General features: G+C 39.6%; 1 protein-coding gene across 3 annotated transcripts in view; it reads right to left on the bottom strand.

Annotated features, from left to right (window-relative positions):
* The window catches only part of PLCE1 (phospholipase C epsilon 1), a 384,952-nt gene that overhangs the window by 334,666 nt on the left and 26,662 nt on the right, over positions 1-23,624 (bottom strand). For all 3 annotated transcript variants that reach the window (XM_058298789.2, XM_058298793.2, XM_058298790.2), the window contains exon 2: positions 3,641-5,200. The gene's annotated coding sequence lies outside the window, so the exon portion shown is untranslated. The remainder of the gene's footprint in view (positions 1-3,640; positions 5,201-23,624) is intronic.

Here is a 23,624-nt window from a genome sequence, read left to right as displayed (position 1 = left end):
GTCCTGACTCTCCTAAGAGTCCAAACAGAATATCCAAGTGGGTCTTTTCCTTCTTTTTTTTTTTTTTTAAAGAGGTACTGGGGATTGAACCTAGGGCCTCATACATGGGAAGCAGATACTCAACCACTGAGCTACAAGTGCTTCCCCCAGGGGGTCTTTAGACCAGAGCAATTGCTTCTGCAATGGGCAGCTCATAAGCTCCTAGCCAATAGTTCTCAACTCAGATGCACACATAATCATCAGGGGAACTTTGAAAAAAATACCCAGCAAGGAATCTTACATGGAGGATGTTAGGGAGTGGTATTTATTTTTTTAAGATTTATTTTATGTTTTCAGTTCTTTCTCCACCCCCTCCTCATTGTTTGTGCTCACTATCTGCTCATCTTCTTTTTAGAAGGCACCAGGAACCAAACCTGGGCCCTTCCATGTATAGGCAGGCGCTCAACAACTCAAGCCACATCCACTTCCCAGGGACTGGTATTTTTTTTTTAAATGATCTTTTTTTTAAAAAATATTTATTTATTTATTTCTCTCTCCTCTCACCCCCACCCCCGGTTGTCTGTTCTCTGTGTCTATTTGCTGCATCTTCTTTGTCCGCTTCTGTTGTTGTCAATGGCATGGGAATCTGTGTTTCTTTTTGTTGCGTTATCTTGTTGTGTCAGCTCTCCGTGTGTGTGGCACCATTCCTGGGCAGGCTGCACTTTTTTGGCGCTGGGCGGCTCTCCTTACAGGGTGCACTCTTGCACATGGGGCTCCCCTACACGGGGGACACCCCTGCATGGCAGGGCACTCCTTGCGAGCATCAGCACTGCACATGGGCCAGCTGCACATGGGTCAAGGAGGCCCAGGGTTTGAACCGTGGACCTCCCATGTGGTAGACGGACGCCCTAACCACTGGGCCAAGTCCGCCGCCAGAGGCTGGTATTTTTTAAGAGCTCACCAGGTTGCAAAGCAGCATATCTAACATGGCCAAGTCCGTAACACAAACATTGTTGAGTGGGACTACTCAATCAATAGATACTAAAATGAAGAGAATTCTTCTCTTCCTTTAAAAGGTTACTCTAAATTTTATTTCTTTCCAGATCTTGAGAAACCACCTATAGCAGTTTGATATAACTGATGAATTCCAAAAAGAAATATTGGATTATGCTTGTAATCTGATCTGTACCTGGGCATGATTGAGTTATGTTTAAGGTGTTGCATCCCCACCCCTTGGTGGGTGGGGACTCACAGATAGAAGGCATGGCGAAGAACAGAGTTGGGGATTTCTGATGTTAGAGTCTGATGCTGAAGACCCGGGAAGTCAGCATCCAGAGGAAAGAGAAGCCAGCACCAAAACGGAAGGAAACTTGAACCCAGATAAAAGCAAGCCCCAGGAACCCAGGAAGCCTGAACCTTCGCAGACATTGGCAGCCACCTTGCTCCAAATAGACTTTGGTGAGGGAGGTAACTTATGCTTTATGGCCTGGTATCTGAAAGCTCCTACCCCAAATAAATACCCTTTATAAAAACCAACCAATTTCTGGTATTTTGCATTAGCATCCCTTTGGTTTACTAATACACCAACAAAGAATATAAACTGTATGGATTACAACCCTAGTTATACTAGGTGGTCGTGAACAAGCTATATGGCTTTCCTGATAGTTTTCTTTTCTCATTTACTTATTTATTTATTTTAAAGAAACTTCAGATTACATAAATATTCCATTAAAAATAAAGAGGATTCCCATATGCTCCACTCCCTTCCCCTCCCACACTTTCCCACATTAACAACATCTTTCATTAGTGTGGTACATTTGTTAAAATTAATGAACACATATTGAAGCATTGTCACTAACTGTGGATTATAATTTACATTATAGTTTACATTGTCCCACGCAATTTTCTAAGTTATGACAAAATATATAATGGCCTGTATCTGTCATTGTACAGTCATGAAGGACAATTCCAATGTCCCGAAAATGCCCCTGTATTACATGTATTTTTCCCTCCCCTCCAAACCTCCAGAGGCCACTGCCTCCACATGAATGATAAAAATTCTTCCATTGCTAGAATAACAATAAGTCTATAGCAGAGTAAGAGTAGGTCTACTTTAGCCCATTGTTCATTTCCCAGTCTTGAGGATTTGGGGATGGTGATACCCACTCTTCCCCTGATAATTGTCCTAGCAATATAATAGGGTTAATAATACAATATCATGGAGTTGACATGTTTACATGAAATCAAGCATGCAAATGATTTGGTCCAATGCCTGGCATGTGCTAAATGCTCAAAAAATGTTAGTTACTATGATTGATGATGAAAAGAGAAATACATTAATTATATTTCAATAAGTGATTATTTTTCCTAGACAAGTGACTTTGTTTTAATTTTGGGGGTCGGGTTTTAAAGAGACTGTGACAAACTGAATGTGAGAGTTCTAGAAACAGTTTCACACAAAGAACAGTTGAAGGAAGCAGGACTGTTTAGCCAGGAGAACAAAAAAACTGGGACTATAAAGGTGCTGTCTTCAGCAGAAAGGATCTGGTCCAAGACCTTTACAAAGACTATGTATTTGTAAAGCAGGGATTCCTAAATTAAAGAGAGGAGTTCATGGGTAGAATTTGAAGGAGCAGAAATTTGGATGAAAAAAATTTAAATCTTTATTTTCACTAATTTCAAATGGAAATGTAGCATTTCCTTCTATTACAAATACAGGCAACAAACCTCAGTGGTATTAGTAGTATCTGTGATTCTGTCACCAACAGAAATCACATATACTTTTATATCACCTTACAGTTGTATCGACTTACTGAAATATTTATATATTTATGGTGACCAACAAGCCTAGTTTGCCAAGGACTGGGAGGTTTCCTGGGACATGGGATATCCAGTGCTAGAACTGGAAAAATCACAGACAAAAAACAGGACATTTTGTAACCCTACTTACATTCATTAGTTATTTTGAAATTATGGTAGTTATCACATTATTAAATGCCATTAGTTAGTGTATTAATAAAGAACTTATATTGCTATATCACAATTTCAAAACATACTTTGATAAATGTTTTGCAACATAATTTGTGTCCTTTAAGTGCTTTGTATTTCATTTGATGCATCTAAAAACATTATTCTGAGAAGGGGTCCATACGCTTCACCAACTGCCAAAGGAGTCCATGTCACAAAAATGGTTAAGGATGCTGGTAAGAATGAGGAAACTGGGACCACTGGTTGGAAAATAGAAGAAATAGAATTTCATTTCCTTTAGATCTTCAAACTAAAAACCAACATAAAACTACACGGTAGAAGAGTAAAAAGGCCTGTATCCCCAAAGGGCTAGACAATCAGTGGATGGAGCCATTTGTCCACTACCAGGAATCTGTGTTTTATAATCCTGCACTCAGCAATCAGGAAATCTCCATTCTCAATGGCATATGTATGTGAACTTTGCTACTCATTTATATTGTTGCAGAGTCCACTCAATCATGATGGCTATCAACTGCAGTGTCTGTTAGGTCTACCAGTTTCCTACAACTACAAACAATCCCCCTAAGAAACGTAATTTGACAGAAATTACAATTCCAAGAATTAAAACCTTTGCAATTTGGATTTTTAAAATATCAAGTTAAAGAAATAATCAAAAGAAACCTTAAAATCTTACCGAATACCACTGGGCTTCTGATAGACAGCAGCTCCCATCTTGCCTAACTGCCACAGTTGACCAACGTTCCACTACTCTCCCATGAGGCAAGAAGAGACCATTTCTCTTCTGAATGACGTAACTCCAAGCTCCCAACCCAATATGGCCAGAAGGCAAAGTTTTCACAATTGCTCTTGTCCCGGTATACACAGATTTCTTAACTTCCCTGTCATTTTTACAAAATCTTCTGATAAGCAATGTGGACCGCTCCTTTTTGCTTTTAGAAAAATCTTCTTCTACATCTTCACAATTATTAGGGAAATCCTCAAAGTGGCTCAGAAAGGTCTTGGCAGGTACAGCATCAGTAAAATCTTCCTTGCAAAAGCTATCACTTGCATATATCATGTTGACCTTCCGACAAGAACCTTCAAAGCACAAGTATTTCTCCTTCAAGGTGTCACAGTGATCACACTGAGGCTGCCCATTTTTATTATCACAGTTTTTGGTCAATTCCATCAGTTTACAAGTATATGCCAAGTAAGTTTCCTTTTCCTCTTCCCCAACACCAGGCAGCGGTACGCAATTTCCACAATCATCCAAAATTAAGTTATCCGATAGAGTACAGAAAGTATCTGACATTTGTCTGTCAACTTCATAATGAAAATGAAATACTGCCATGCTGCTGTCAGGGTGTGCTCTGCCGGTCTCAATGATTGCTGCTTGATTTCCTAAAGGATTAATGCCCACAGGAGGTCTGTCAATTTCCAGTTGAATTCCAGGGAATACCTGTCTTTCCAGTGGAGAAGGAATTCCAGTTTCCAAACACAGGTCTTCCTCTGAGACAGAGGCACACATTTCATAAAACTGGCTCTGAGGATGGCCTGGCTGATGGTTTTTCAATATGCTGTTGCAGTTAATGTTAAGGTTTTTCACAGAATCTGGCATGCTTTTCTCCCAGCACTTTTCATTACTGTTCTCATCACTTATTATTTTCTCTCTTGCTATTGAGAGAATCCTGGGTACACTGCTTCCAGAAGATTCCCCTTCAAGTTTGTTCAGGCGTGATATGGTATGAGAAGTCTGCCCACTCTGCCTGACATTATGTGCCTTCGCAGCACTGATGCCTGAGACACTGTCACTACTTTCATCTGCAGCTGATGGAGCAGGTACCACACTTCTCTGATTCACAGGAATGAGAACAGAAGCTGCCATTTCTTCAGAAGTCATCTTGATCAACACACGGATTTTAGCTATCACTCTGCTTCTCCTCTCTGAATATCATATCAAGGTTTTTATAAAACCCTGATTAATAAAATAATCTTAGATATACAAATCCTCTTGAGAAACAAAGTGGCAGTGCCTTTCATTCAGATGCATTAAAGAGTCAAATAAATTTCCCCATTATAACTTCATTTCACGTGCAATATGCTGTTCTAGATCAGGGTTTTAAAGTGGTAAAACAATTTTCTTTCACCTATTATTGGAAGCAAGTTCTTTTGAAAACTTTTATTGGAAATTGCATTTTCAACTTCAGATCCTTCACCAACATGTAATGCTTTTAAAATCCAGTTTAAATGTTTCCTGAAAGAAAAGGAATAATGTTAAACACTATGGCACTAAATGAATTTTTAAAATGAATTCATACGTCTAATTTAATACAAAATACAGACCAACTTTGAGGAAGGAGTATTGTAATTGGAAGTTACTTTTCTGATTTAACACATTAGAACTTCTGATTTCAGCCAAGATAGAGTTACTCTAAATTTTTCCTCCCACATTAACTAAAAAATTAGGAAAAAATTAGATGAGCCATATAAGTCGCTTACTACCTCAGGCATTTCCAAGTTTCAGGGCAGGGAAGGTGAACTCAGGTAGAATCCAGCTGTCTTCCTGAGTTGCAGAGAAAAAGCTGAGAGTTTGGGAGGCCAAGAAAGCTAGAGAAAAAGACACATTAAGTAGAGAAGAACAGAAATAAGAATGATAGGAGATTTTTCACCAGAAACAATGCAAGCCAGACGAGATTGGAGCAAGTATTTACTGAAAGAAAAAATATTATCAACCAAGACTATGCTACCCAGGTAAAACTAGCTTTCAAAAAAAATAAAGATGAAATAAAATCATTTTTAAACATGCAAATCCTGAAAGAATGCATCACTAACAGACCTGCACTACAAGAAATGGAAAAGAAAGTCCTTCAGGCAGAAGGAAAATGATACCAGATAGAGATCTGAATCTACAGAAAGGAATGAAGAACACTGAAGGTGATAAATAAGGGGTAACTATAAAATAATTTTTCTTATTTTTAAATCACTTTAAACTCAACTGAGTATTCAAAGCAAAAGTAAAAACAAATTATTGTGGGGTTTTAACACATACAAAATGTATGACAACAGTAGTACAAAAGTCAAGAAAGAAGAAATGGAAGCATACTGTTTGAGGTTATTTTCTACACTGGTACATTTTATTACTTGAAGGTAAACTAATAAATTAAAGATGTAAAATATAAACCTTAAATGAACCATTTTTTAAAAAAGATATAGGTAAATATAAGAAGATGAAAAGAGTAGAACAAAAAAACAGCAAAAAAAATAACAAAAAGAAAAGATATAGGTGATAAGCAAAAAAACTGCAATCATAGAAAATATTCAAATAATCAAAAAGAAGGTCAGGAAAGGAGGAAAAAGTGAACAAAGAACATATGTGACAAATAAAAAACAAATGGTAGGGAGTGGGGATAGCTCAGTGGTTGGGTGCCTGCTTTGCATGTACAAGGTCCCAGGTTCAACCCCCATTACCTCCTAAGAAGAAAAAAGGTAGATTTAATTATTTCATAAAGCATATTTAGGCAGTATTTCCAGTTTGTCCCCATAATATTTTAAAGTTTTAACTTCCTCTGTTTAATCTGAATAAGAAGCTATTCCACTGAATACCAGTATCCATAAAAATTTTTGATTTATGAAAGGCAATATTTTTTAAAATTTAGCTTATCTTTATTCTCCAAACAAATTATTGAACACCTGCTCTATGTTGAATATTATGTTATAAGTTAAATAGCTAGTGCTTACTTGCAAGTCTATTAACAGAGGGGAAAAAGTGAACAAATTCCAATCCAATGTGGCAAGTGCAATCATACAGGATTGCCCAAGGCATGATGGGACCACAGAGGATGCCCATCAGAAGTACCTTATTCCAACCTTCCCAAGGCACCGAAAAAACAATCACACTCTATTGCTAACACCAGGAGTCATTAACAGCCCCCTTTTCTTATCCATGTGTATGTTCCCTCAAGCACAAACACAACCCCTCAGGGGCTCCCAGCACATGGAGGCCTTCTTCAGTACCTTGCAGGAGTAGAAGATACTCTGCCAATCAGACACCCCACAGGGAATAAACAGCCCACACAGAGCAGCATTGTCCTAGCTCAACATCCTAACCCTTCCCTCGCCTTTCCCATCCTCCTTCCAACTTGGTTTTTCATTTTCTTTAGAAAATGCTATTATATTTGTAAATATATGGGGGAACGTTAGCCCTGTTCTAAGCACTTTGTAAGTATTATCTTGTGTAATTAACACTTCAACCAACCCTACAAGATAGTGTGGCAGTTTTAAATTATGTCCACAAATCCTTTGGTACTCCTCTCTTCAAAGAGTGGAGCCTAACTCCACTTCCCTTGAGTTGGGCTGCAGTAAGTGACTTCCTTCCACTGATGAGAAGGTGATGGAAGTAACAACATGTCACTTCTGAGACTAGGTCATCAAAGTCATTGGGGGTTTTCTCTTTGTTGTTATTTTCTTGCTCATTTTGTGGAAATCAGCTGTCATGTTATAAGGAAATCCCTGCAGCAAGAATCAAGGACTCTTGCCAATAGTCTTGTGAATAAGCCATCTTAGAATAGGCTCCTCCAGCTCTAGTCAAGGCTACAGACGACTGGACCTATAGCCGATATCTTTTTTTTCCCAAGAGGATAGTTACATTGAGTTTATTATTTTTGTAAGACTTATTTATTTATCCTCCCCCCTGCCCCGCCCGCCCTGCTTTGTTGTTTATGCTTGCTGTCTGCTCTCTGTGTCTGTTCATTGTGTGTTCATCTTCTTTCTTAGGAGTCACGGGGAACTGAACCCAGGACTGCCCATGTGGGAGGGAGGCATCCAATCATTTGAGCCACATCTGCTCCCTGCTTGTTGAGTCTTCTCTTTGTGTCTCCTCATTGCATCACCTCGTTGTGATATCTTGTTGCATCAGCTCACCATGCCAGCCTTTTGTGTCAACTCTCTGTCTCGCTCATCGTCTTTAGGAGGCACCAAGAATGGAACCCAGGACCTCCCATCTGGAAGGCGGGCGCCCGACTGCTTGAGCCACATCTGCTCCCCAAGCCAACATCTTGATTGCAACCTCATGAGAGACCCTGAGCCAGAAGTACCCAGTTAAGCCTCCATCCAAAGCCCTGATCATAGAAACTGTGAAATAGTATGTTCACTGTTTTGGATTCCTAATTTTTGAGGTAATTTGTTGCAAGCAATAGATAACTAATACAGATAAGTTCTATCATTATCCATATTTGACACATCAGATACCGAGACACAGAAAAGTCATTGCCTGTCAAAGATCACACCATTGGAAAAATGATGGAATGAGAATTCAAACCCAAGAAGATCGACTCCAGAACCTATGTGCATGAACACAGAATATGCTGCACTCTTTTCTATGTAGTCTAAAACCCCACGAGTCCAGGTTTCTGATGCCCCATACTGCACAGACCAATGGCTATTTGGGAGCAGTCTATCTTTTAGTTGGGTCTGTCTGTGGAAGGCTGAGGACTATACACTTTCAGCTGAAGCAAGGGTCTTTGTTTTACCTCCAGCTGTTACCAGGAATGAGCAACATTAAAGGGAGTTGACTCCCTGGAGCAATGCTCTTGGCTCCATCCCAGCTCATTCCTTTATTAAACAAATATTTAGTAAGTACCTCCCAGAAACTAGGCATAAGGACACAAAATTAAATAAAGCAGGGTCTTGCCCCTGATTTCCTTATAAGCTAATTTATCAAGGAAGAGTACAAATAGAGCTATGATCTGGGTAAACACAGCAGATGAGCATCTAAATCAGATACTGAGGGTGACTGCCAGCAAGGGTTACCTGGAAATGATAATAAAGCTGAGTTGTTGTTTTCCTTTTAAAAACTCAAATTTTTAAAATGTCAAATTTTTCTAAAATAAATCACAGGATTTGAATTTAAAATATTCATATTTCTTGATAGGATTCTGACCTTGCTAACATCTTAGTACCACTTTAAAACAACATCTTGGGAAATGGTTGTGGCTCAACTGATAAGAGAGTCCACCTACCATACAGGAGGTTCAGGGTTCAATCCCCCGGGCCTCCTGACCCGTGTGGTGAGCTGGTCCACATGCAGCGCTGCTGTGCACTAGGAGTGCCATGCCACGCAGGGGTGTCCCCTTTGTAGGGGTGCCCCATGTGCAAAGAGGGTGCCCCACAAGGAGAGTCACCCCGCACAAAAAAAGTGCAGCCCCCCTAGGAGTGGCACCTCACACACAGAGAGCTGACACAACAAGATGACGCAACAAAAAAAGCAACAGTTTCCTGGTGCCCCATGACAAGAACACAGGCGGACACGGGAGAACATACAGAGAATGGACACAGAGAGCAGACAATGGGGGTGGGGGGGAGGTGGGAAGGGGGACATAAATAAATAAAATAAATCTTAAAATAAATAAAACATCTTGTTTTCTTTTCCAGTTTAAATTTATTTTTTAAAATATTTTTTAAGATGTATTTATTTATTCCCCTCACTGTTTGTACTTTCTGTCTGCTCTCCATGTCCATTTGCAGTGTGCTCTGTGTCTGCTCATCTTCTCTTTAGGAGGAACTGGTCACTGAACCTGGAACCTCCCATGAGGGAGCAAGGCACTCAATTGCTTGAACTACCTCAGCTCCCTGATTTGTTGTGTCTCTCATTGTCCTTCCTCTTTGTGTCTCCTTGTTGTATTGTTGTAGAATTTGAGAGAAGTTCAATTACTTGAGTATAGAAAGGCCAGGACTCAGGAATGATTTTGAGAAGGAAAAATGGTTTACTGACGGACGGCCGGACTCGGGAACTTTCTGTTTGAATCTCGAGCCCGGAACAAGATTTTTTAGTCCCTTTTATACAGAGAGGAAAGGCCAAATGGTCCTTTTGTTTCAGTTCTCAATAGGCTTGAATTAGCATATATTTCCACATCTTAGTAAGCTTTTAGCATGGACCTCAGGCATTCGATAAGCTTTTAGCATATTTGCTTTGCATTTCCCCTGAATACTTAAAGTTTATAGACCTTGCATTGTTAAACTGTCTCCTGCTCACCAAGGGCAGGACTGCAACCTTTCATCATCCCACACCCACAAGTCACAGATAGTTTAGATTATCTCTGAAGAGACAAAGAGCCTGCCACCGACAACCCATATCAGTATCATCTTGTTGCATCAGCTTGCTATGCCTGCTAATCTTGCCAACTTGCTGTCTTCCTCATTTTCTCCAGGAGGCACTGGGAACCAAACCCAAGACCTCCAATGTGGTAGGCAGGAGCGCAATCACTTGAGCTACATCTGCTTTCCTACAGTTTAAATTAAGAATCTAATTTCTTGGACTTTTCTGGGGTAGGGTTTCAGGCGGTGTCTCCGAAAGCCCCTGATTTTTATCAATGATGAAAAGCTAAGTACACAGAAAATGTTTATGTTATAGTTTACAATCTCTCCAAGTCCATTCAATGGGTTATGGCAGGATATATAAGGTCTTGCATCTGTCCCTGCAATATCATTCAGGACAACTCCAAGTCCTGAAAATGCCCCATATCACACCTTCTTTTCCCTCTCCCTGCCTTCAGCAACTCCAGTGGCCACTGTCTCCACTTTAATGATATAATTTCTTCCATTGCTAGAGTCACAATAATTCTATAGTAGAATACTAGTTAGTCCACTCTAATCCATATTTTATTCCTCCATCCTAAGGACCCTGGGATAGTGATATGCACTTTACCTCTCAATTGAGAGGGGGCTTCAATCCCACATGGCTGTGGATGGGACTCTTGGGCCCGCAGCTGTAGACTCTCTCAGTTCCTTGGTGTAGTGGTTATCCATCCTCACCTCCCTGTCAGCTGACCTGGGTAAGTCCAATCAACTGGAGAGTAGGTGCTGCTACACCATTGAGGCTCAGTGACCAGCTGGGACATGGACAGTCCAGAGATTCAAGTTTCCTGGGCATTTACCAACTCCAGTGCCAACCACAGGTTCAGTAAAAGGGACAGAAGAGGCATGTATACAGAAGTCACATCTGAGTCCAATTCCATCACACTCAGGAACACAAATTCCAAAGTAGGCCCACTGGCTGAAGTTAAGTTTTAAAGACAAGTAGAAGTTAGCTAGCTATATAAAGAGGTAGGGTCAACATTTCAGGGAAGAAAAAACGTAGATTCTCACTAAGAGAAGGGTCTGGAACCTCAGGCATACCTCTTAACTACTTGGGGATTTGATTTCTCCTCCACTAAAATAGAAATAAAATCGCCTACTCTACAAGGTTGTAATGGAAATGCATTGAAAACCAAAAGGTAACATCAAATGTTTGATTATTCCATGCCTTTTAAATGTTTTGATGAGAGAAGACCTCAGTGACTTTGTATTGAATTTATTTTTACCACTAGACTCATACACTCAACATGTCTACTCAAATTTGGACTTCGGTTTTACACAGCTGAGATTGACTCATTAAATCCCAGCTGCATGGCCATAAGCTAATTAAATTATCATTTGGAGTTACACTTCCCACATCAATAATATGGGAATGAAACACATACATTTTATATGTCAGCAGTGCCTGGCCCATGAATAAATGTTAGTTTTCTACTTACCCTTTCTTGGGCAGCCCTGGGCTGTTTTCAAGGGAAGTCACCAGGTTAAAGTAAGGGTTAGAGTTAGAGGAGTTAGCATTAAACTGTTGGCTGAAGGAAACTTGAAGCACTGAATGAAGACCACAGTCTCCAAGGTTTGAAGAAGGGATAGAAAAAGATTCTTCTTTTCTCTAATGCATAGGTTTGTGGGCTGCACTTTTTTCATGTGGGGTGGCTTTCATTACGGGGCGCACTCCTTGCGCATGGGGCACCCCTACGCGGGGGGCACCCCTGCGTGGCGTAGCACTCCTTGAGCGTGGCAGTACTGTGCATGGGCCAGGTCATCACATGGGCAAGGAGGCCCAGGGTTCTGAACCCTGGACCTCCTAGATGGTAGGCAGATGCTCTCTATCAGTTGAGCCACATCCACTTCCCATTCACCTCTCTTTTCTTCCAGATCTATAACTAGACTCAAGTCCCAGTAGGCCTCAGTAGGGTAAAGCACAAAATGTGACCCATACAAGGTATGCTACACTCTAAAAGAACTGCAGGATTTTTCCATTTATACAGACAAAAATCTGGGGAATATGTATATATTAAGATGTGAGATAATGGTGGAAGGAACATAAAATTGGATCAGGTCTAATTTATCAATAGGGCCCAGTAAGCAGAGATTCAATGTTATAACTCAAGGGGTTCAAAAGGGCTGTAACAGTTTGGCTGGATGGTTAGATGAAACATGGACCAACAGGTGGCCTACCCCAAATGAAGCTGAAATGCCGGAACTGTCCCAGCATCCTTAAAGAGTTCTGTGGCTCCTCTTCTCTGTAAATAAGAAATTACCATGGGAACTACTGCCACTGACTATGATCCTTAAATGCAATGGGGATAACTGGATCCCCGGGTGGCAGGGGCCAAGTGGCAGCATTTAATCATCAATGACAGGATAGGCATGGTAACCATAATAGCAAAGTGAAAGCAGTTATCCGAATAGTTTGACTCCTAAAGGGTAAGATGTTAGCCAGGTGATCATTGTGTCCCTAGAAAAGAAACTGATGGAAAGTTTACTAAATTCTTACTTGACCTATATAACCTAAAGAGTTTACCTTTAACCATGTAAACATAGTCAGAGCTCCTCAGTCAATCCCCAAACTTGATTGAGTTTATGGACTCAAAAGCCCTTGAATTAAAGGGAGACCAGGTCCCCTTGAGGAAGAATTTCACTCCACTGCCAAAAATCATTACTGTTATTCTTTCTTCTACCCTTCTCCAAGGGGAACTGCTTTTACCAAGGCAGCTGTGCACTGGGGAGAGGGAACTAATCAGACTTTTTAGGGATTATGTGACAGTTTGAAGTTCTTTTGTGAATTTGAAAAAGATCATGTTCTTAAACTAATCCATTCCTGTGGGTGCAGGGCCCCTTGATTGCATTAAGGGAACTTTTGGTTATATCATTTAGGTCAGGGATTCTTAACCAGGGGTCCACAGAGCCCCAAAGGATCCGTGGGGAGATTTCAGGGGCTCTGTGAGCTTGAAATGAAAAAAATCAATTTATCATCTTTATTTTTTCGACCTTTAACTGAAATCTAGTATTTCCTTTATTTATGAATATATACAATAAGTGTTAGTAGTATTTATTTCATATCACATTACAGTTGTTGCATATCTTGAAAAACCACTTATGTTCATCCATACTTCGAAATTACAATATTTGTTAGACCTGAGTGTCATAAAACTATCTGCTGCTACATACTGAGAAGGGGTCTGGTTTTCACCTGACTTGCAAAGGGTCAGTGGAACAAAAAAGGTTACGAACCCCTGGTTTGGGGCCTTTGCTTGAACATTTTCACAGCCTCAGAACTCTAAGCTTTTACCCAAATAAATTCCTATTATAAAGCAAACCCATTTCTAGTATTTTGCTCTGGCAGTCTTTGGCAAACTAAAACAGATTACTAGACACTGGCTCTGAATTGACACTAATTCCAGGAAACCTAAAATTACTGTGGTCCAGCAGTCAGAATAGAGCCACCTGATACATTCTGGAGAGTTCAGAGAGCAAGATGAGAATGGAAGAAAAGATCAGAAAAACTGATCTTTTTTTTGATTGAATAGGGTATGTGAGCTTTGTTGGGGAACTGGAACTTTACAGAGAGGAAACAACTGCTTATATCTATAGAGAGAAAAGGACACTCTGCATAGAGGGAACACTGTAAAGAACGTTGCGGAAGTAGGAAAATAAAAAGCACAACCATGAATCCATGTGAAGTTTTTAGAAGAACATTTCATCTAATCACACAAAGTAGAAGTTGTTCAGTGATTGTACCATCAGGAAAAGAAATACTAAGGTAACTGCCAAAACTGGTAACAGAATTAAGTAGTCCCATTTGCATTTTTAAACCTAAAAAAAGTTTTATAGAGGCCCTTTGAGTGTGATGCGTATGACAATCAACCAAGGAAATTTATTTACTTATGCATTCTTTTCCCCCAAGGCCCACTACACAAAGAAATTAAGGAAAATATTTTGCCTACGCAACCCTTTCCTCCCTTTCTCCTTAACTCACGCACATGGTTGCACAGATGTTAAATGTGTGCACAAATCCCACACCCACACACTACATGTATAAAATGTCAACTCTATCTAAGCCATTTACAGATTCAGTGCAATTCCAATCTAAATTACAACAGCCTTCTTTGCAGAAATGGAAAAGCCAATCATCAAATTTATTTGGCTATTTGGGTAAGAACCAAAAACATCTTGAAAAAGAAGAACAAAGTTGGAGGACTCATACTTGCGAATCTTAAAACTTATTACAAATCAAAATTAATCAAAACAGCACAGTACTAGCACAAGGACAGACATATAGACGAACAGAATCAAATTGAGATGTCAAAAATCAAGCTTCAAGTTATGGACAACTGGTTTTTGACAAGGGAGGCAAAGACCAAGATACTGGGAAAAAATAACTCTGCAACAAATAGTGCTGGGAAAACTGGATCTGCATTTGCAAAAGAGTGAGGATGGACCTCTACCTCACACTAGACACAAAAATCCACTCAAAATGATTCAAAGACCTGCATATAAGAGTCAGAACTATAAAACACCTAGAAAAAAATCATCGGGAAAACATCTTCATGACCTAATATCAGGCAATGGTTTCTTAGATTTTATACTGAAAGCATAAGTAACAACAACAAAAAGGAGGTAAATAGGACCTCATTAAAATTAAAACTTTGGTACCTCAAAGGACAACCTACATGATGCGAGAAAATATTTGAAACCACATATCCAACACAGGTTTAATATCCAAAATATATAAGGGAATCCTTCACTTCCAGGAAGATAGTGGATTAGAGATACTGTACTCACTTCTCTCCCATAAAAATAGCTAGAGGACAGGCAGAAATGGCCTGGGGAAAAAACGTTCTAAGGTTTACAACAGGAGGGAAAAGTTGGCTATCACCCAGAAGAGAAAGGGGGAAAAGAAAAGAATATCAACAGGAAAATCCTGTGAGTAAAAGGTACAGCTGCAGCTGCCGGCTCCCATCCCCCACCCTCAAAGTAGACTGTTTTGAATTCTCTGGCCTCTGGCCAGTGGCTATGGACAAAGGGTAACTCAGGGGTCTACCTCCCCAGGAAAGGGGAGAGAAAGGAACACAGACTAAGGCTGATTCAGCTTTTGGCCAACAAATTTGATCCACTGTGTCCCGGGAGCCCTTCCAGGCCAGGTGGGGTATGCCATTGTTTGCCCTGGGAGACAGCAAAGGACTAAAGAGACCCAATCCTCACAAACACCCTGCCTACTGATTGGGACTGGTTGTTGAGTACACAGGAGGGAGTGGAATTATTTTCTATCCAGGAAAAGGGAGGGGGCTGCAAGCAAAGTTTGCAGAACAGCCTGGGAGAAACTTTGATCTGCAAGGCTCTGAACAGCCTAAAGGCAGGATCCTGTCACACTGTTGGGTAAGTGCAGCAGGGAATACATTCCAACCGCAGTGTGAACTGACAAGGTTGCCAACAAGCACCATCTGCTGGCAGACCAAGGAAGTGGATGTGAGGAAATTAAAAGTAAAGAAGTAGGGAAGCGAATGTGGCTCAAGCAAAAGAGCTTCTGCCTACCATATGGGAGGACCTGGTTTCAATCCCTGGGGCCTCTTGGTGAAAAAGAAGAAGAGAGACTGTGCCTACGCAGCGAGCCAGTGCCCATATGAATGCCCACGTGGTGAGCTAGCACCTGCACAAGTGCCCACGTGGTGAGCCAGTGCCTGTGCAAGTGAGTCATGCAGCAAGATGGCGACGCATCAAGAGAGAGACAAGGGGAGAGCCAAGGTGAAGCGTAGCAGAAATCAGGAACTGAGGTGGCACAATTGACAGGGAACCTCTCTCCACATCAGGGGTCTATGGATAGAATCCCAGTGAATCCTTGAGGAGAGAAAATGAGAAGATAACACAGCAAAAACAGCAGGGCAGGAGGAGGGAAAGAGGGGGAAATAAATAAATAAATAAATCTTTAAAAACAAAAAAGTAAAGAAGAAGGGAAGTGGATGTGGCTCAAGTGATAAGGCCATCGCCTACCATACGGGAGGACTCAGGTTCAATCCCTGGGACCTCCTGGTAAAAAAGAAGAAGAGAGCACACCTGCACAGTGAGCCAGTGCCCACATGGTGAGCCAAGTGCCCACATGTTGAGCCAAGTACCTGTGCAGTGATCCAGTCTATGTGCAAGTTGCATCTTTCTAGATGATGATGCAACAAAAGAAAGATGAAGGGGAGAGTCAAGGGAAGCACAGCAGAGACCAGGAACTGAGGTGGCACAATTGACAGGGAACCTCTCTCCATATCAGAGTTCCCCAGTATCGAATCCTGGCAAATCCTAGAGGAGAGAAAATGAGAAGAGAAGAAAAAAAAGGGGGGAGGGGGAATAGATATAGAAGATTACACAGAGAATAGATACAGATGGCAAAAAAACAGTGGGGCGGGGCAGGGAAATATAAATAAAGTAATAAATAAATAAAAAAGTAAAGATGTAAGAGGCTTTTTCTGGCCTTTACAGCTTCCTTTCCCAAGGCCCTTGGATGTGGGTCTGCAACCATTACTGGGTCCACGGCCCAGAGTTGAACAACTAAATAGGAATAATCCTAAAGACCTAGAATGGGTTGAACTAAGAATCCAAGAATGGCAGTAACATGCTGCCGCCTGCCACTGAATCCCTACACAGGAGAGAGAAACTGAATATCAGAGTAAACTCACCATCATGACCAGATGCCTAGACATCAGCAAAATATTAAAAGCCATTTTAAGAAAATGATGAATTGTATGCTTTATTAATATATACCAATAAAATTGATTTGTTTAAAACAAAAAAAGAAAATGGAATATATGGCACAAGCAAAGGAATATATCAAAGACTCAGATGAGATACATGATTTGAGACAAGTAATGAACGAGGTTCATACAAATCTCCTAAATCAAATCTAGTTGAAAGACAATATGGCTAAAGACATAAAGGACATTAAAAAGCCACTGGAGGGAAGCAGACTTGGCACAGTGGTTAGGGTGTCCGCCTACCACATGGGAGGTCCCCGGTTCAAACCCCAGGCCTCCTTGACCCGTGTGGAGCTGGCCCATGCACAGTGCTGATGTGCGCAAGGAGTGCCGTGCCACGCAGGGGTGCCCCCCGCTTAGGGGAGCCCCACACGCAAAGGAGTGTGCCCGGTAAGGAGAGCTGCCCAGCACAAAAGAAAATGCAGCCTGCCTAAGAATGGTGCCACCCACAAGGAGAACTGACACAACAAGATGATGCAATATAAAGAAACACAGATTCCTGTGCTGCTGACAACAACAGAAGCAGACAAAAGAAGACGCAGCAAATAGACACAGAGAATAAAATAAAATAAAATAAAATAAAATAAATTAAAAAAATAAAAAAGGTATAGCAATTAAAAAAAAAAGCCAATGGACAGGGGAAGTGCATGTGACTCAGGCAACTGGGCTCCTGCCTATCACATGGGAGGTCACTAGTTTGGGTTCCAGTGCCTTCTAAAGAAGACAGACAGCAGGCTGGCACAATGGGCAGGGGTGGCAAGCTAATACGACAAGAGACACAATAAAAGGGAAAATAATAAGAGACACAACAAAGCAAGGAGCAGAGCTTCCCGGTACCTCCTAAAAGAGACAGTGAGCTGACACAACTGGCAGGTACGGTGAACTGATGCAACAAGATGACACAACAAGAGACGCAGGGAGGACAAACAATGAGAGACACTACAAAGCAGGGAGCAGAGGAGGCTCAAGCAATTAGACACCTCATTCCCACATCAGAGGTCCTGGGTTCGGCTCCTGGTGCCTCCTAAAAAGAGAAAATAAGGAAGACGAACAGACACAGCAAGTACAAACAACAAGGGGTAGATGGGGAGAAATAAATTTTTTAGAAATAAAAATCTTTAAAAAAAAAAAGACACTGGGCAAGCACAAAGAAGAAGTTGAAAACCTGAATAGAAAAATAACAGAGCTTATGAGAAAGAAAGACATAATAGGTGAGATTAAAAAACACAATAGAGGCATATAACAGCAGACTCAAAATTATAGAAGAATAAATGATGCAGAAGAAAGAAGAGCTGAAATTGAAGAGAGAGAACACACAGAGAGAAAACAATGGGAAAAAACTGAGCATGGGCTTAGAGACTTGAATGATAAAATGAAGCACAACAACAAATATCATGGGAGTTTCAGAAGGTGAAGCAAAGGGAAAAGAATCAGAAAGAGTATCTGAGGAAGTAATGACTGAAAATTTCCCAATTCTCCTGAAAGAAATGAATTTACATGTCCAAGAAGTACAGTGTACTCCAATCAGAATAAATCCGAATAGACCTATTACAAGACATGTACTACTCAATGTCAAACATCAAATATAAAGAGAAAATTCTGAGAGCAGCAAGGGAGAAACAAACCATCACATACAAGGGATGCCCAGTAAGAGTGTGAATTTCTCATGGGAATCATAGAGGTGAGAAGACACCAGTATGATATAATTAGGATACTGAAAGAAAAAAATTGCCAGCTGAGAATTCTTTGCCCAGCAAAACTGTCCTTCAAATATGAAAGTAAGTTTAAAATATTCACAAATAAGCAGAAACTAAGATAATTCATAAAAAAGAATCCACCCTTGGAGGAAGCATTAAAGGAAGCTTTATCACCTAAAAGAAAAAGACAGAACGCACAGAGGGGAGTGTAGGAGAGGACTAGCAGAAAGGATAATCCAAAGACAGATGAAACTAAGATATGACATATGAAAGCATAGAGAGATTGAGAGGTGATGAATTTTTTTGTTTGTCTGTTTTTGTTTATTATTATTATGGGAGTAATGGAAATGCTCTAATAATGACTGAAGTGATGAGTGCACAACTATGCAATTATATCAAATACCATTGTATGCTTTGGATGGATTTATGCTTTATTAATATGTCAATAAATTTGTTTTTTTAAAAAGGAGAGAAAAAACTGAAGAGAGAAACAGACATCTCTACAATAATAGTTGGAGACTTCAACACCCCATTCTCATCATTAGATAGAACAACTAGACTGAAAATCAACAAGGAAACAGAGAACTTGAACAATATGATAAATGAGTTAAACCTAACAGACATATACAGAATGCTGAATCCCAAATCAGCGGGTTATACATTCTTCTCAAGTGTTCATGGATCTTTCTACAGGATAAACCACAAGGCAGGTCTCAACAAATATAAAAAGACTGAAATTATACAAGGCAATTTCTCAGATCACAATGGAATGAAGCTGGAAATCAATAATAGATGGGAAAAGGGGAAAAAAATCACAAATGTGTAGAGGATAAACAACAGACTCCTAAATAATCAGGAGGTCAAGGAAGAAATAGTAAATACATTGAGATGAATGAAAATGAGAACACAACTTATCAAAATTTATGAGATACAGAGAAGACAGTACTGAGAAGGAAATTTATAGCCCTAAACACCTATAATAAAAAAAGAAGAAAGAACTAAAATCAAAGATCTAACAGAACAAGACTGCAGAAACTAGAAAAACAACAGCAAACCACACCTAAAGCAAGCAGAAGGAACAAAACAGTAAATTTTAGAGCAAAAATAAATAAAATTGAGAACAAAAAATAGAAAAAAATCAACAAAACCAAAAGCTGTTTCTTGAAGATGATCAATAAGATTGACAAATAATTAGGCTAACAAAGAAAAAAAGAAAAAAGATGCAAATAAATAAAATCAGAAATGAAAGGGGGGAAGTTATGACTTCCAGAGAAATAAAAAGGATCATAAGAGGATATTAGCAGAATCTGTATGTAAACAATCTAGATAACTTAGATGAAATTAACTAATTCCTAGAGATGTACAAACAACCTACACTGATGATGCAAAAACACAATAAATCAATCACATTTTAGAAGATTAAAATTGTCATCAAAAATCCCCCCAAAGAAGTAAATGTCAATTGGAATAAAGCTAAATTTAGTTTACAGACTGAATAACACAGTGAACCCAGAGGTGGATGAGAATTGTGGTTGAAGGTACAAATGCAAGAGTATTCTTCGGTGAGATATAGCAGATGTACTCACTATTCCAGGGTGGTGGGAATGTGGAGAAGCATGGAAAAACTATAAATGGTGTGACTTACAGGCTGTGGTTAACAGCAATACTAAAATAGTCTGGCATCAATACCAAAGGTGTACTATGTTGACAATGGAGGTATATTAAAAAAGTGTGTCAAATGTATGCTGTGGACCATGATCGATGGTAGTAATCTAATGATATTATCTCATAATAGGTAACAAATGTTCTACCATGGTGTGGTGTGTTGGTGAAGGGGTGTTGTATGGGAATTCTAAATAGGTGCATGATTGTTTTGTAAGTTCACAACCTCTGTAATAAAAATACATTTTTAAAAAATAGGGTCAGTTGGGGGAAAACACACCAAATGTAAGATAGGGACTATAGTTAGTAGTAATATTTTGATGATGCTCTTGCATAGTTTGTAACAAATGTTTAACAACAATGCAAGGTGTTGGTGGAGGGGATGTATGAAATCCCTGTATGATGTTATGTATGTTTATTTTGTAAGTTCACAATCTTTACTATACACTTTTTGTTTATGCATGTTCATGTATGAATGATAATTCAATTAAAAATATATTTAAAAATAAAATCCTCCAAAAATCAAAAGTTCAGGACCAGAAGGTGTCACAGGTGAATTCTACCAAGCATTCTTTTTTTTTGTCTTTATTTTTTTATTGTTACATTAAAAAAATATGAGATCCCCATATACTCCCCACCCCCTCACCCCACTCCTCCCCCCATAACAACAATCTCCTCCATCATCATGAGACATTCATTGTACTTGGTGAATACATCTCTGAGCACCGCTGCACCTCATGGTCAATGGTCCACACCATAGCCTACACTCTTACCAAGCATTCTGAGAAGCATTAAAACTAATCTTACTTAAACACTTCTTAAAAATTGAAGAGGTTAAATTTCCCAATATGTTTTATGAAGCCAACATCATCCAAATACCAAAGCCAGATAAAGACACTATAAGAAAATTACAGACAAATCTCTCTAATGAACACAGATGTAAGAATTCTCAACAAAATATTTACAAATAGAATCCAACAGCATATCAAAAGACTTATACACCAAGACCAAGTGGGATTTATTCCTGGTATGCAAGGGTGGTTTGACACGAGAAAATCAATTAACATAATACACCACATTAACAAATTGAAGGGGGAAAAAAACACATGATCATCTTGATCGATACAGAAAAGGCATTTGACAAAATCCAGCATCCTTTCTTGATATTCTTCAAAAGAGAAGAATAGAAGGAAACTCATCAATATGATGAAGGGCACATATGAAAAACCCACAGTCAACTTTGTACTCAGAGGGTAAAGGGTAAAGGTTGAAAGCTTTTTCTCTAAGACTGGGAATAAGACAAGGATGCCCAATGCACCACTGTTATTAAATATTGTCTAGAAGCTCTAGCTAGAGCAATCAGACAAGAAAAACAAAGAAAAGGCATACAAATAGGAAAAGAGGAAGTAAAACTCTCACTATTCATGGATGACATGATCTTATATTTAGAAAATATTGTAATGTCTTTAACAAAGCTACTTGAGCTAAAAAACCAAGGTCGGCAAATTGGCAGGATACAAGATCAACATGCGAAATTCATAATGCTTTTGTACACTGGTACTGAACAATCTGAGGAGGAAATCGGAGGGAAATTCCATTTACAATAGACACAAAAGAAAGTACAGGATCTATACACAAAAACTACCAAAAAAACGCAAAAAGAAATAATGAACACCTAAACAACTGGAAAGACACTTTGTGTTCATGGATTGGAAGGCTAAATATTAAGAAGATATCAATCGTACCCAAACTGATTTATAGATTCAAATACAATGCCAATCAACATTCCAAAAATCTACTTTACAGAAATAGAAAATTACCAAACTCATTTGGAAAAGAAATTGCAGCCAAATAGCCAAAAGCATTCTAAAAAAGAAAGTGGGAGAAAATTCACTGCCTGACCTTGAAACATATTAAAAGCTACTGTGGTCAAAATAACACAACACTGGCATAAAGACAGACACATCAATCCATGGAATAGAAATGAGAGTCCAGAAATAAACCCTCACCTCTATAGTCAAACCAACCAAAGCCATATTATCAGGACAAAAGTGTCTCTTCAACAAATGGGAGAACTGGAAATCCATAACCAAAAGAATGAAAGAGGACCCCTATCTTTGCTTCCTATATAAGAATCAATTCAAAATGGACCAAAGACCTAATTATAAAAGCTAGGACCATAAAACTACTAGAAGAGAATGTAGGGAAACATCTTAAAGACCAGTCGTAGGTGGTGATTTATTGGACCTTACACCCAAAGCATGAGCAACAAAAGGAAAAATGGATAAATGGACCTCCTCAAAATTAAACACTTCTGCACCTCAAAGTACTTGTCAAAAGGGTGAAAAGGTAGCCAACTCAAAGTGAGAAAATATTTGGAAATCACATATCCAATAAGGGTTTAATATCCATGACATACAAAGAGATGTTAAAACTCAATAGTAAAAAGACAAAAGACTAGATTAAAAAATGGGCGAAAGGGCAGCAGACTTGGCCCAGTGGTTAGGGCATCCATCTACTACGTGGAAGGTCCGTGGTTCAAACCCCAGGCCTCCTTGACCCGTGCGGAGCTGGCCCATGCGCAGTGCTGTTGAGCACAAGGAGTGCCCTGCCATGCAGGGGTGTCCCTCGAGTAGGGGAGCCCCATGCGCAAGGAGTGCACCCCGTAAGGAAAGCCGCCCAGCGCAAAAGAAAGTGCAGCCTGCCCAGGAATGGTGCCGCACACACAAAGAACTGACACAACAAGATGATGCAACAAAAAGAAACACAGATTCCTGTGCCGCTGACAACAACAGAAGCAGACAAAGAAGACGCAGCAAACAGACACAGAGAACAGACAACCAGGGTGGGGGGGAAGGGGAGAAAAATAAATAAATAAATAAATAAATAAATCTTTAAAAAAAAAAAGGGCAAAAGACATTTGTCCAAAGAAGAAATACAAATGGCAAAAAACAAACAACAAAAATAAAATAAAATGTGAAAAAATGTTCAACATCATTAGCAATTAGGGAAATGCAAATCAAAGCTACAATAAGATATCATCTCACACTTACTAGTATGGCCACTATTAAAAAGACAGAAAATTATAAGTGTTGGAGGGAATGTGGATAGGAACACTTATTCACTGGTGGTGGGAATGTAGAATGGTACAGCCACCACAGAGGACTGTTTGGCAGTTCCTAAAGACGTTGAACATATATTTGCCATGTGATTCAGCAATACCACTACTAGGCAATTATCCAGGAGAACAGAGCAGTGACACAAACAGATATCTGCACACTGAGGTTCACAGCAGCATTATTCACAATTGCCCCAGGAGGGAAATAACCCAAATGTCCTTCAAGAAATGAATGGATAAACAAACTATAGTATATACACTTGATGGATTATTATGCAGCTGTAAGAAGAAATGAAGTTGTAAAGCATACGACAACATGGATGAACCTGG

Source organism: Dasypus novemcinctus, chromosome 6 (assembly GCF_030445035.2).
Source record: "Dasypus novemcinctus isolate mDasNov1 chromosome 6, mDasNov1.1.hap2, whole genome shotgun sequence".
Classification (NCBI taxonomy): domain Eukaryota; kingdom Metazoa; phylum Chordata; class Mammalia; order Cingulata; family Dasypodidae; genus Dasypus; species Dasypus novemcinctus.
Note: the sequence above shows the minus strand (reverse complement) of the source record. Positions and strands in the feature narration are given on the sequence as shown.